A 12,159-nucleotide genomic window follows, 5' to 3' on the forward strand; every position below is an offset into this window, starting at 1 on the left:
AAAATGCCAGGCTGCGAGAACCAAGCTGGCGACCTGGGCACTCTCACCCATCAAAGGAAAAGGAAAAGGAGCCCAAGAAAAAAAGGAAGTCGGGCCTGAAAGGCCCAGGAGATATCATTCTTATACTCCTCTGCGAGTTTCCCTAGTCGACATTTACAGGAAAATTTGTCAAACTGAAAAGCTACCCCCCTCGACCCATCAAAAACAAAAAGGGGAGAAGTCATAGCGAATACTGTGAATACCATAAGCTGTATGGCCATTCAACCAATGATTGTTACGACTTAAAAAATGTGATAGAAAAGCTGGCTAGGGAAGGTTGGCTGGACAAATATCTCATGAAAAGATCGAACAACCATGGAAAAAGAAAACGAGATGAGGAAGATCGGAGAGACCCACCACCACGGACCCTGGAACGACACATACACATGATCTCGGGAGGGTTCGCCATAGGAGGACTCACAAAATCATCTTGTAAAAGGCATCTGAAGGAAGTTTATCAGGTTAGAAGTGAACTACCCGACCTCCCCACCATCTGTTTTACCAAAGAAGATGGGCAGGGTATTGCCCCCAAACATGACGGTCCGGTGGTAATTACCATGATTCTCGCCAACGCTCATCTACACAGAACCCTTGTGGATCAGGGGAGTTCGGGAGATATCCTGTTCAAACCAGCATTTGACAAGCTGGGATTGGATGAAAAGGAGTTAAGGGCATACCCTGACACCCTCTTCGGACTAGGGGATACACCAATAAAACCACTGGGATTCATACCCCTACATACCACTTTTGGAAAGGGGATGAAATCCAAAACTCTAAGCATTGACTTTATTGTCGTCGATGTGGGCTCGGCCTATAATTCCTCAATATGTAGAACGACCCTAAATCGGCTTGGAACAGTGGTATCCACCCCCCACCTTTGCATGAAATTTCCAACACCAGAGGGAATAGCAACTATCAAGGGAGATCAGAAGCTGGCGAGAAAATGCTACAACGAAAGCCTAAACCTAAGAGGTAAAGGCAAAGAGGTTAACACCATTGAGCTCGAAGGCATCCGAGCTAAAGAAGAATTGCGACCACAGCCCAGAGGGAAAACTGAAGAGGTACAGATCAGACAAGAGGATGGAAAAAATACCAACATAAGTGCCAATTTAAAAGGAGATTTGAAGCAGAAGCTGGTAAGGCTCCTACAAAAAAATTCTGACCTCTTCACTTGGAAAGCCTCTGATATGCCTGGGATAGATCCCGAGCTCATGGTGCACAAATTGTCAGTATACCCAAGATCTCGACCTGTTCATGAGAGAAGGCGGAAGCTCGATCCTAAACGGGCTCAAGTTTTCTCTTGAACGGGCTCAAGTAGTCAGAGAACAAATACAAGCCCTCTTAGAGGCCGGCTTCATCAGAGAGGTCAAATATCCGGCCTGGCTGGAAAACATAGTGCTAGTCAAGAAGCATAACGGCAAGTGGAGGATGTGTGTCGACTACACTGACTTGAATAAGACATGTCTAAAAGACCCATATCCTCTTCCAAATATTGATACCTGTTCCGAGGGTTACCTGAAACTATAGGTCAATCTCGGAAGAGATCTTCTGTACTGGTCGGAGCTGTTGTGTCCGATTTGTGGGACTTGGTGATGGTGCTGATCCTTCGTCACCGGAGGGTGGTGGTACCTGCAAGGGACTCCGATGCTTAAGTTAGCAAGGGTATTAAGCAGGTTTTTTGTAGAATCAGAGTATGAGTTATACCTGGGTGCTCTAGTGTATTTATAATGGTGTAGAGTGACCTTTGCAGATAAGATAAGTTAGTTATCTTATCTTATCTTTATTTTATCTTTCATGGGAATCGCCCTTATCTCTATAGGCTCGGGCTGCCTTTGGATTTGGGTCGTGTTCCTCTATTTGGGCCCTTCGTTGGGCTTTCCTGGCAATTTGGTCGAGCTCTTTGAGAAGAGGTTGGGTAGCTTAACCTAAGGAGGTCGGTCGTCTCGTTGCTAATCATCCCGGGTCGGACAGCTCGACCCAGGGTATGAACAGTGCCCCTGCTCGAGCTCGGTCTTTCTTTTGAGGTTGAGTCTTAGTTTTAGGACTTCTATCCTTCTCTGGTGAAGCCGAACTTGAGCATTTTGTCGACTTCTTCTTTGTAGAGTTCTCCTTTGAATGCGGAACGTTTTCTTTTGCTTCTTCTTCAAAAGCGCGCGCTTTTGCATTAGCGCTTTTAGCCTTGGGAATAGGCTAGGGTTTAGTACCCTCATTAATTGGTTTTTAATTGCGCTGTTTCTCTTAGCCTCTCCATTTTGAATTTTCACTTTTCAGAAAAAATGGTTTCTCTTCCCCGTAACTTCCCTTTTCTTTCTCTCTTTCTGTTTTTGCCTGAAGTTTGCAGTTTTTGCTTTTCTTCCCGCGACGCTGCTTGGCGATTATTTAGTGCTTTCCTTATTGTGAAAGGGCAACTCCTGATTCCATTTCCTACCTTCAACTTCGTCGAAGCTTTCGGCTTTCCCAGGTTGGTTCTTCCTTCCGCTTTTTTGTTGCTTTGCATTCGGTTTTTGGTAAAGTTTGATTTTGCTGTGATGCATGTTGTCACTGAGGCTTTTGAAAAGATTGTTCCTTTGATGTCTTTTCTCCATGTTGGTAATTGTGATGACTTTGGGTATGAATAGTAACTTTGCTGATGAACCTTTGTAGAAAGTAACGATTTTTTATGGCTCGTTTAGATTTTGTGTCATTTGCCTGTTTGGGGGGGGGTTTGTTTCTCTGAAAAAGGTTTCGTTTTTGATGACTTCTTCTTGATACGTTTTGCTGCTTAGTAGTTTCATTTGCTGATAAGCTGATACTGTGAATTTGGAGGGTAGTTATTTTGATGACTTTATTTGATCTGTAGCTTTCTGGGGTAATGACTTTCTTTTCTTCTCGGGATGTCGCTTTTTAAGAGAGGGCTTTTCTTTGTCTTTGCTGAGAGTTTTGTTGGGATGTTAGTCTTGTAGGTTTTTCTGAGTCCTTGTTCTGTTAACTGCCTCCAAAGGATGCCCCTGGATCTTTTTGGTGTAGGTCCTGGGGTTTCCTTTTGTTGCCTGTACTGCGCTAGATTATATTGTCCGAGTTGTTTTGCTTTTGTCCGAGATGTTTTTGAGTAATCCAATCTTCTTTTCTTGTTGTAGGATTAGTCGACCTCATGTCTTCTCACAAAAATATTGTTGAGACATCTTCCCAAGTCCCTGAGGGCATGGCTGATTGGGTGGATTCTATGGTTCTTTTGTGTGTTTCGTTGGTTGACTCAGAGTTTTGTCAGCAACTTAGGCAATTTCATAGGTGTTCATACCCTGGGTCGAGTTACCCGACCCGGGATGATTGGCGATAAAAGCGACCGACCTCCTTAGGTCCGACTAGCCGACCTCTTCTCAAAGAGCTCGGTCAAATCGACAGGAGAGCCCAGTAAAGGGCCCAAACAGAGGAATACGACCCAAATCCTAGGGCAACCTAAGCCTATAGAGATAAAGGCGGTTCCATTGAAGATACGCTGACCTCAACTCAAAGATAAAGATAAGATAAGATAACTCACTTATCTTATCCAAAAGGTCACATCTCATTATTATAAATACGCTGGAGCACCTAGGTATAACTCATACTCTGATTCTACATAAAACTTGCTTAATACCCTTGCTAACTTACGCATTGGAGTCCCTTGCAGGTACCCCCCACCCTTCGGTGACAGAGGATCAGCAGCACCATCAGTCCAATAAGTCGGACGTACCAGCTCCGGCTGTCATCCACCTGCTGGACACACCAGCTACGACCAGTACGGAAGATCTCGTCCGAGATCGACCTCCAGTCTTAGGTAACGCTCGGAACATTGGCGTCGTTGCCGGGGACCTGGAAGTCATCCCATCACCATGGCGGACGACCATGACAACGACCACGATTCAGGTCTGGAAGATAGAACACCGCACAAGAACACGGATGTCACGCTGCAAGATACCCCGGAAACCAACAAGGACAAAGACTCACCAAATTCGGGGGCAATAGAAGCGTTCCTAGATCGCCTAAAATAACTTGAAAAAAAACCCAACAACAACCAGAAATCAGAAAAGATCTACAAAGAGAGGTACGGTGACGTTGAGAATTGGAAGAAAAACTACAGCAATTGGAAGCCGATCTTAAATTAAAAGCCCCTCGGGCCAATCTCGAAGAAAATTCACGCAAAAGAGCAAGACTCGTTCACCAGGGAAATCATGAAAACCAAAATTCCAAAAGACTTCAAACTCCCGGATATGACCCTGTATGATGGTACCACGGACTCCAACCACCACCTCAGCAACTTCAGAAGCAGAATGTACCTTACCGATGCCCCAGATGATGTTCGCTGTAAAGCCTTTCCAACAACTCTCACAAAGACAGCAATTCGATGGTTCGACAACCTACCCCCAAAGTCCATCTCAAGCTTTGATGACCTAGCTAAAAAATTCCTAGCCAGATTCTCCATTCAGAAAGATAAGGCCAAGCACGCCCCCAGCTTACTAGGGATCAAACAAGGAGATCTGGAGAGCTTCCACAACTACATGGAGAGATTCAACAAAACGTGCATGGACATACAAAGTTTACCAACAAAGGCCGCCATCATGGGAGTCATCAACGGCCTACGAGAGGGACCTTTTAGCCAGTCTATATCAAAAAAGTACCCGACCTCCTTAGACGAAGTGCAGGAACGAGCAGAAAAATATATCAACATGGAAGAAAACGCTCGGTTAGGAGAGACCTCAAAATCGGGGGCCTCCTACCGAGACAAAGACAAGGAATCCAAGAGAAAAGAAGATCGACAAGGGGAGAAAATAAAAAATACCATAATTACACTCCTCTCAGGGCATCCCTGGTCGAGATATACAAAGAAGTCTACCATACAGAAAAAATCCCCCAGCACGGCCACTCAAAGGCAAAAGGGGAGGAGAAAACCGAAAGGAATATTGTGAATACCATCGAGTCCGAGGACACTCCACAAACGAATGCTTCGACTTAAAAAAATATCATAGAAAAATTGGTGAGAGAAGGAAAATTAGATCGATTTCTGGCCACCCGAGATAATGATCAAAGAAAAAGACAAAGGGATGAAGATACCAAACGAATCGAACAATCACCTCGGACACCAGAGAGACATGTCCACATGATACATGGCGGATTCGCAGGAGGTGGGATCTCCAAATCATCTCGCAAAAGATATCTCAAAGAAGTATATCATGTCGAGGGAAAGGAGGAAGCACTCAACATCCCGGCAATAACATTCACTAAAGAAGACGCCTCCGGCATCATCTCAGGACACGACGATCCCATGGTCATCACCATCATATTGGCAAACACCAATCTACACCACACCTTAATAGACCAAGGGAGTCCCGCCGACATCTTATTCAAAACAACCTTCGATAAAATTGGCTTAGAAGAAAAAGAACTTAAAGCATATCCAAACAGTCTGTTCGGACTAGGAGATACCCCGGTTCAACCACTGGGATACATACCACTACATACAACCTTCGGAAAAGGAAACCAATCCAGGACCCTCAAAATAGACTACATCATGGTCGATGTAAGTTCAGCTTACAATGCTCTCATAGGTCGGACAACACTCAACCAACTTGGTGCAATAGTCTCGACTCCACATCTATGTATGAAATTCCCCACTACGAAAGGAATAGCCACAATAAAAGCAGATCAAAAGATGGCACGTCGCTGTTATAACAAAATCCTAAACCTTAAAGGCGGAGGAGAAGAGTTCCACACAATCGAGTTGGGCGGAGTCCAACGACGAGAAGAGCTTCGTCCACAGCCAGAAGGTGAGATAGAGAAGATTCAGATCAGGGATACTTTGGAAAAAACAACTAATATCGGCACAATCCTAAGAGAAGATTCAAAAGAATTACTAATACAATTCTTACGAGATAATGTTGATCTCTTCACATGGAAAGCCGCAGAAATGCCAGGAATAGACCCTAAGCTAATGAGTCATAAGTTGGCGGTCTACCCAGGATCTTGGCCGGTACAGTAGAGACGAAGAAAACTTGGGCCAGAGCGATCCCAGGCTGTGGAAGAACAAGTACAAGCACTACTGGAAGCAGGGTTCATAAGAGAAGTCAAATACCCACTATGGCTAGCCAACGTCATCTTGGTGAAAAAATCAAATGGGAAGTTGCGAATGTGCACCGATTACACCGATCTCAACAGAGCTTGTCCAAAAGATCCATACCCACTCCCAAGTATTGACACTCTGGTAGATGCTTCCTCCGGATATAGATATCTCTCGTTTATGGACGCATACTCAGGGTACAACCAAATCCTTATGTATCCACCAGATCAAGAAAAGACCTCGTTCTTAACACCGAAAGCAAACTACTGCTACATTGTGATGCATTTCGGTCTCAAGAACGCAGGAGCTACTTATCAAAGGCTAATGAATAAAGTCTTCTCGGATCACATCGGAAAGGTCATGGAAGTCTACGTGGATGACATGCTAATAAAAACACAAAGCGAAGAGACATTATTGTCCGACCTGGCCCAAGTGTTCGACACCATAAGAAAGCATGACATGCGACTCGATCCCGCGAAATGCACCTTTGCAGTAGAAGCGGGCAAATTCTTAGGTTTTATGCTCACACAAAGAGGAATTGAAGCAAATCCAGACAAGTGTTAGGCCATACTCAACATGAAGACTCTAACCTGTGTCAAAGAAGTACAGCAACTCAACGGGAGATTGGCCGCCCTATCCCGATTCTTAGCAGGAGCTGCGTAAGATCTCTCCCCTTCTATGCTACTTTAAGAAAGGGAAAACAGTTCGAATGGACAACAGAATGTGAGCAAGCCTTCCAAGACTTTAAGAAGTTCTTAAGACGGCCACCTATCCTATCTCGACCACGAGAAGGAGAACCACTCATATTATATCTTGCAGTAGGAAGCCGGGCAATAGCCTCAGCACTAGTCAGAGAAGATGAGAATGGACAACAATCCGTCTACTTCATTAGCAAAGCACTACAGGGATCCGAGCTGAACTACCATAAAATAGAAAAATTCGCCTATACTCTCATTTTAACATCCCGACGACTCCGCCCTTACTTCCAGGCTCACACCATTAAGGTTCGAACTAACCAGCTCTTAAAAGGAATATTGTAGAAAACAGATTTAGCAGGTAGAATTCTACAATGGGCAGCGAGCTGTCAGAGTTCGACCTCCAATATGAAGCTCGGACGGCCATCAAATCACAGTATCTGGCCGACTTTATCGCAGAATTCACAGATGCCCTGGAAACCCTCACAGAATGGAATCTCTATGTGGACGGTTCTTCAAATAAAACTGGAAGCGGTGCAGGCGTAATAATAGAAAGCAACCAAGGAACCCAAGTTGAGCTCTCCCTCAAGTTTGGGTTCCCGGCCTTAAATAACCAGGCAGAATATGAAGCATTGTTAGCTGGTTTGAAGCTGGCTGAAGAGGTGGGAGCTCAAAAACTCAACATTTACAGCGATTCACAAGTGGTCACATCACAAATAACAGGGAGCTACCAAGCCAAAGATCCCACCATGAAAAATTATTTGGATAAGACCAAGGAACAGCTCAGACAAATCGGGGAATATAAGATCTGCCACATATGCAGCGAACAAAATGCTCGAGCTGACGCACTCTCGAAACTAGGCAGCACCAAATCAGGGGGCAACAATAGAAGCATCATCCAGGAAATGTTACAGAACCCGTCAATCTCGGAAGAGGAAAAAGTCCTAGCCATAGTAAACCAGGACCAAGGATGGATGACCCCCATAATCAACTACCTCAAAACAGGAACACTCCCCACAGAAGAAAAGGAGGCAAAGAGGCTAAAAAGGGAGGCACAGTACTACACCATCATAAACAACATCCTGTACAAAAGAGGGATCTCAGTACCATTATTAAAATGCGTGCCGACCTCCCACACAAAGGAAGTGTTAGAAGAAGTACACGACGACATTTGTGGCAATCATCTCGGAGCACGGGCCCTCGCCAAAAAGTACTCCGGGCAGGGTTCTATTGGCCAACATTACAGAAAGAAGCCACAGAATTTGTAAAGACATGTCCACCATGTCAGAAACATGCCAACTTTCACATCGCCCCGCCAGAAGAGCTCACCAGCGTGACTTCACCTTGGCCGTTTGCAAAATGGAGACTCGATCTTCTCGGCCCCTTTCCCCAGGGATCAAGACAAGTTAAATTTCTCATAGTAAGGGTAGATTACTTTACAAAGTAGATCGAGGCAGAACCCCTAGCCCATGCCACCGCCCAAAGAAGCCAGAAATTCCTATATAGAAACATTGTCACAAGGTTCGGAGTTCCATATTCAATAACCACAGACAATGGCACTCAATTCACAGATGCAGGCTTCAGAAAACTAGTAGCCGATTTGAACATAAAGCACCAGTACACCTCCGTCGAACATCCACAGGCCAATGGACAGGCCGAAGCCGCCAACAAAGTCATATTGGCCGGGTTAAAACAGAGATTACAAGATGCAAAGGGAGCTTGGGCAGAAGAGCTTCCACAGGTCCTATGGGCATATCGAACGACGCCACATTCCACCACAAAGGAATCCCCCTTCCGGTTAGCATACGGAATAGAGGCAATGATTCCAGTAGAGATTGAGAAAAGATCGCCTAGAGTAGTTCATTACAATGAGGGAGCAAACTCCCAACTTCAGAGGGAAGAGCTCGACCTACTACCTGAAATCCAAGAAAGAGCTCGGATCAAGGAGGAAGCTCTAAAGCGCTGAATGGCTTCCAGATATAATCAAAGGGTAGTACCGAGAAGTTTTGCAGAGAATGATCTTATCCTAATCCGAAATGATATTGGAACAACTCGACCAGGAGAAGGAAAGCTGGCAGCAAACTGGAAAGGACCCTACCGAGTTATAGAAGTACTTGGGAAGGGCTACTACAGACTGTCCGAACTCGATGGACGAGAGCTTCCCAGATCATGGCACGCCTGCAACCTAAGAAGGTACTACAGTTAGAAAAGGTAAAGGATCTCATTATTGGATGCACTCTTTTTCCTAAAAAGGTTTTTTAATGAGGCACCAGGTTGAGACCTAGACACTATTCGACTTAAAAGGATGAAAAAATTCCCACATGTATATATTCGCACTTTTTTTTGAATAAAATTTATGTAGATATTCTATAAGATTTCAAGACGCATTAATCTGAAGTATTCATCGGCCAATTATAAAGCAACAGATCGGCAGAAAGTGAAAAATAATTTTACTGCATGATCACGATAAAGATAACCGTCCGATAAAGGTGAAAACGCGATTCACCCAAAAGACGATCTAAATATGCCAACCACTTTCTACAAATTGGCAAAGATGAACACAGAATAATGTAAGAAGTTATCGAAAGCAATCCAAAAAAGAACCTGACGAGGTCTTACGGATAGCTAAAATAATAACTTAAAGACTGGCCGACATTCAGAAGTCGGACCAAGTCAACCCAAGTTATAAGTAAACCCTGGAAAGAGGTCTGGCCAACCCTATTAAAGAGGATTACTTTAACTTAGAAAGAGATCGACCTAACAAAGTCGGTTTCCTACAAAACAAAGTTATAAAGGTAATCCTTGAAAGAGACCTGACAAAGGTCCAAGAAAGAGGATTGTAAAAATAACTTAGAAAGAGATCGACCTAACGAAGTCGGTTTCCTACAAAACAAAGTTATAAAAGTAATCCCTGAAAGAGACCTGATAAAGGTCCAAGAAAGAGGATTACAAAAATAACTTAGAAAGAGATCGACCTAACGAAGTCGGTTTCCTACAAAACAAAGTTATAAAAGTAATCCCTAAAAGAGACCTGACAAAGGTCCAAGAAAGAGGATTACAAAAATAACTTAGAAAGAGATCGACCTAACGAAGTCGATCTCCTACAAAACAAGTAATAAAAGTAATCCTCGAAAGAAACCTAATAAAGGTCCAAGAAAGGAGATTACAAAAATAACATAGAAGGGGACCAACGCAAAGGAATTGGTTATGGAGCGCCAAAATACGTACAAAAGTGAGAAAACCGAAAAAACAAGTCGGACCCACACAGACACAACCTCAAAGGATCCAAGCTATAAACAATACGTACAAAGCAATCCAAAGAGGTCGAGCTGCAAGGTTCCAACATTCTCAGAAAACAGAAGAGATAACAAGTCAAAAACCTTGATATAATCTACAAAGTTATAAAGCCTCGGAGGCCATCAAAACCTACCTTAAAAGGATAGCGAGCTACTCTTTGTTTTTCAAAATAAAAGTTGCTAAAACAAGCAACTAGAAAACGTCAGCAAATAAACAAAAAGTTTTAAGAGCCCACAAGCCGGGCCAACTACATAAATATCCAGAAAGAGATCAGCAAGCATCAGGAGCCTTCTTGGCAGCATCAGGACAAGGAGAAGGAGGACGAGTCTGAATAGGCACAGCGTCTATAGTTCCATCCTCCCGGTTCAGAACCTGGCAATTCGAATCAGGTGCAACCGGAGGAGCAGAAGAGGTCGACACTTTGGCAGAGGACACAGGGGGAGGATCAGCATCATCATCACCCTCGTCATCAGGGACAATCTTGCCATCCCTGACAACGTTGTCCAGGCTGAAAGGTGTGAGATCGGCCTCGGGAGCAATGACCCGAACTTGCTCCTTCAAGTTCTCGTAAGCAGCAGTCACGCTACCAACGAGATGACCTTGGAGCTCAGAATAATCTTCTCGGGCATTGTCCAACTCCCCCCTCAGGCGCATCACCTCCCGATAAGACGTAAGTAACTCTCCTTATGCATCATGGTTGTGTCCTCGGCCAAGCTCAAAGAAGTTGCCAGTGAAAGGGAACTCGCCTTCTTGTTCTCTAGATCCTTCTCCAACTTGGTCACCTTTACTTCAAGTTCCTCCTTCAGCTCCTTCATCCGGTCAAACTTCTGCTTTGCCTCCTCCATAAATGCTTTGGTGGCGTAGAGAGGAAGATTCTGAGCAGTTCGGTATATAGCAGCCGCCATATACGCCATCTTTACGTTATTTCGGGCCATAAATTCTAAATGATGGAGGATGGACACATCGTCCATGGAGAGGGTACCATAGGGACCGATTTGCTGATCCACAAATTCAATGGCATTAAAATCGGGAGCATTGAGGTCGAAAGGCTCAGCTGTTTTTTGTTTTTTATTGGGAGGAGCAACAGAAGGAGCAGCAGAAGTAGGGTGAGGATCCACCAGACGAACTCGGGGAGTAGGGATCACCTTCTTCACCCCAGGGGAACTCGGCACAGATGGCTTCACGCGCACTTGGGAGGATCCTTCCCCAGCCGCCTTGGCCGAGATGTTTCTAGCAGCAGTCGCCCTCTGTGCTCTTTTAAAAGCTTTCATGGATTCATTATTCTTCATTGACTCTGCAAATAAAACAGAAATTAAGCTACAAGTTGGAAAAGACAGTCACAAGCAATATAAATAGATAAAAAAGGAAACACAAAATACCCAGCTCAGTTTGAAGAAGAGAGGGATTGGTTAGAAATTTCTTTGTGTCAAAATGGGGAGGTTGACCCCAGTGTTCTTCCAAGACAGTCACAAAGGCTCGCTCAGCCTCATCCAACATTTCTCACGTATATCGGGACACCCTCACATCTTTTTGCCATTCCAAGAGAAAACCAGGCTCGTCATTTTCATCCAGAAGGAAGGGCCGAGCTCCTTCAACAGCTCGGACCTTGAAAAAGTAGTTTTTAAAATCACGGAATGACTCGTCAAACATGGAAAAGACCTTCTTTCCCTGGGTAGAGCGAAAGGAGACCCAAGCTGCCTTCTTTTTTACCACTCCGGGCTTAGTCAAGACAAACAGATAGAAAAAGAGAGATTGGGAAGCAGGGATACCAAAACCATTGCACAATAATTGAAAAATCTTTATGAAACCCCAGGAATTAGGGTGAAGTTGAGAGGGGGTGATATTACAGGACCATAACAGGTCGGCCTCAAATTTAGTAAAAGGAAGGGTGATACCCAGCTGACCAAAGAAAAAGTCATAAACATAGAAGAAAGGGCGATCGTCAACAACCCGAGTAGAGAAGCAGAATCTCTCGTCAGAAGAGGGAGGGACAAGTTCATAGTTCTTCTCATCACCAGGATTACTTCAGACACTATGAAACTGCCTAAGCTCACCGCA

The sequence above is a fragment of the Arachis hypogaea genome, chromosome 6 (genome assembly GCF_003086295.3).
Source record: "Arachis hypogaea cultivar Tifrunner chromosome 6, arahy.Tifrunner.gnm2.J5K5, whole genome shotgun sequence".
In the NCBI taxonomy this organism is placed as follows: domain Eukaryota; kingdom Viridiplantae; phylum Streptophyta; class Magnoliopsida; order Fabales; family Fabaceae; genus Arachis; species Arachis hypogaea.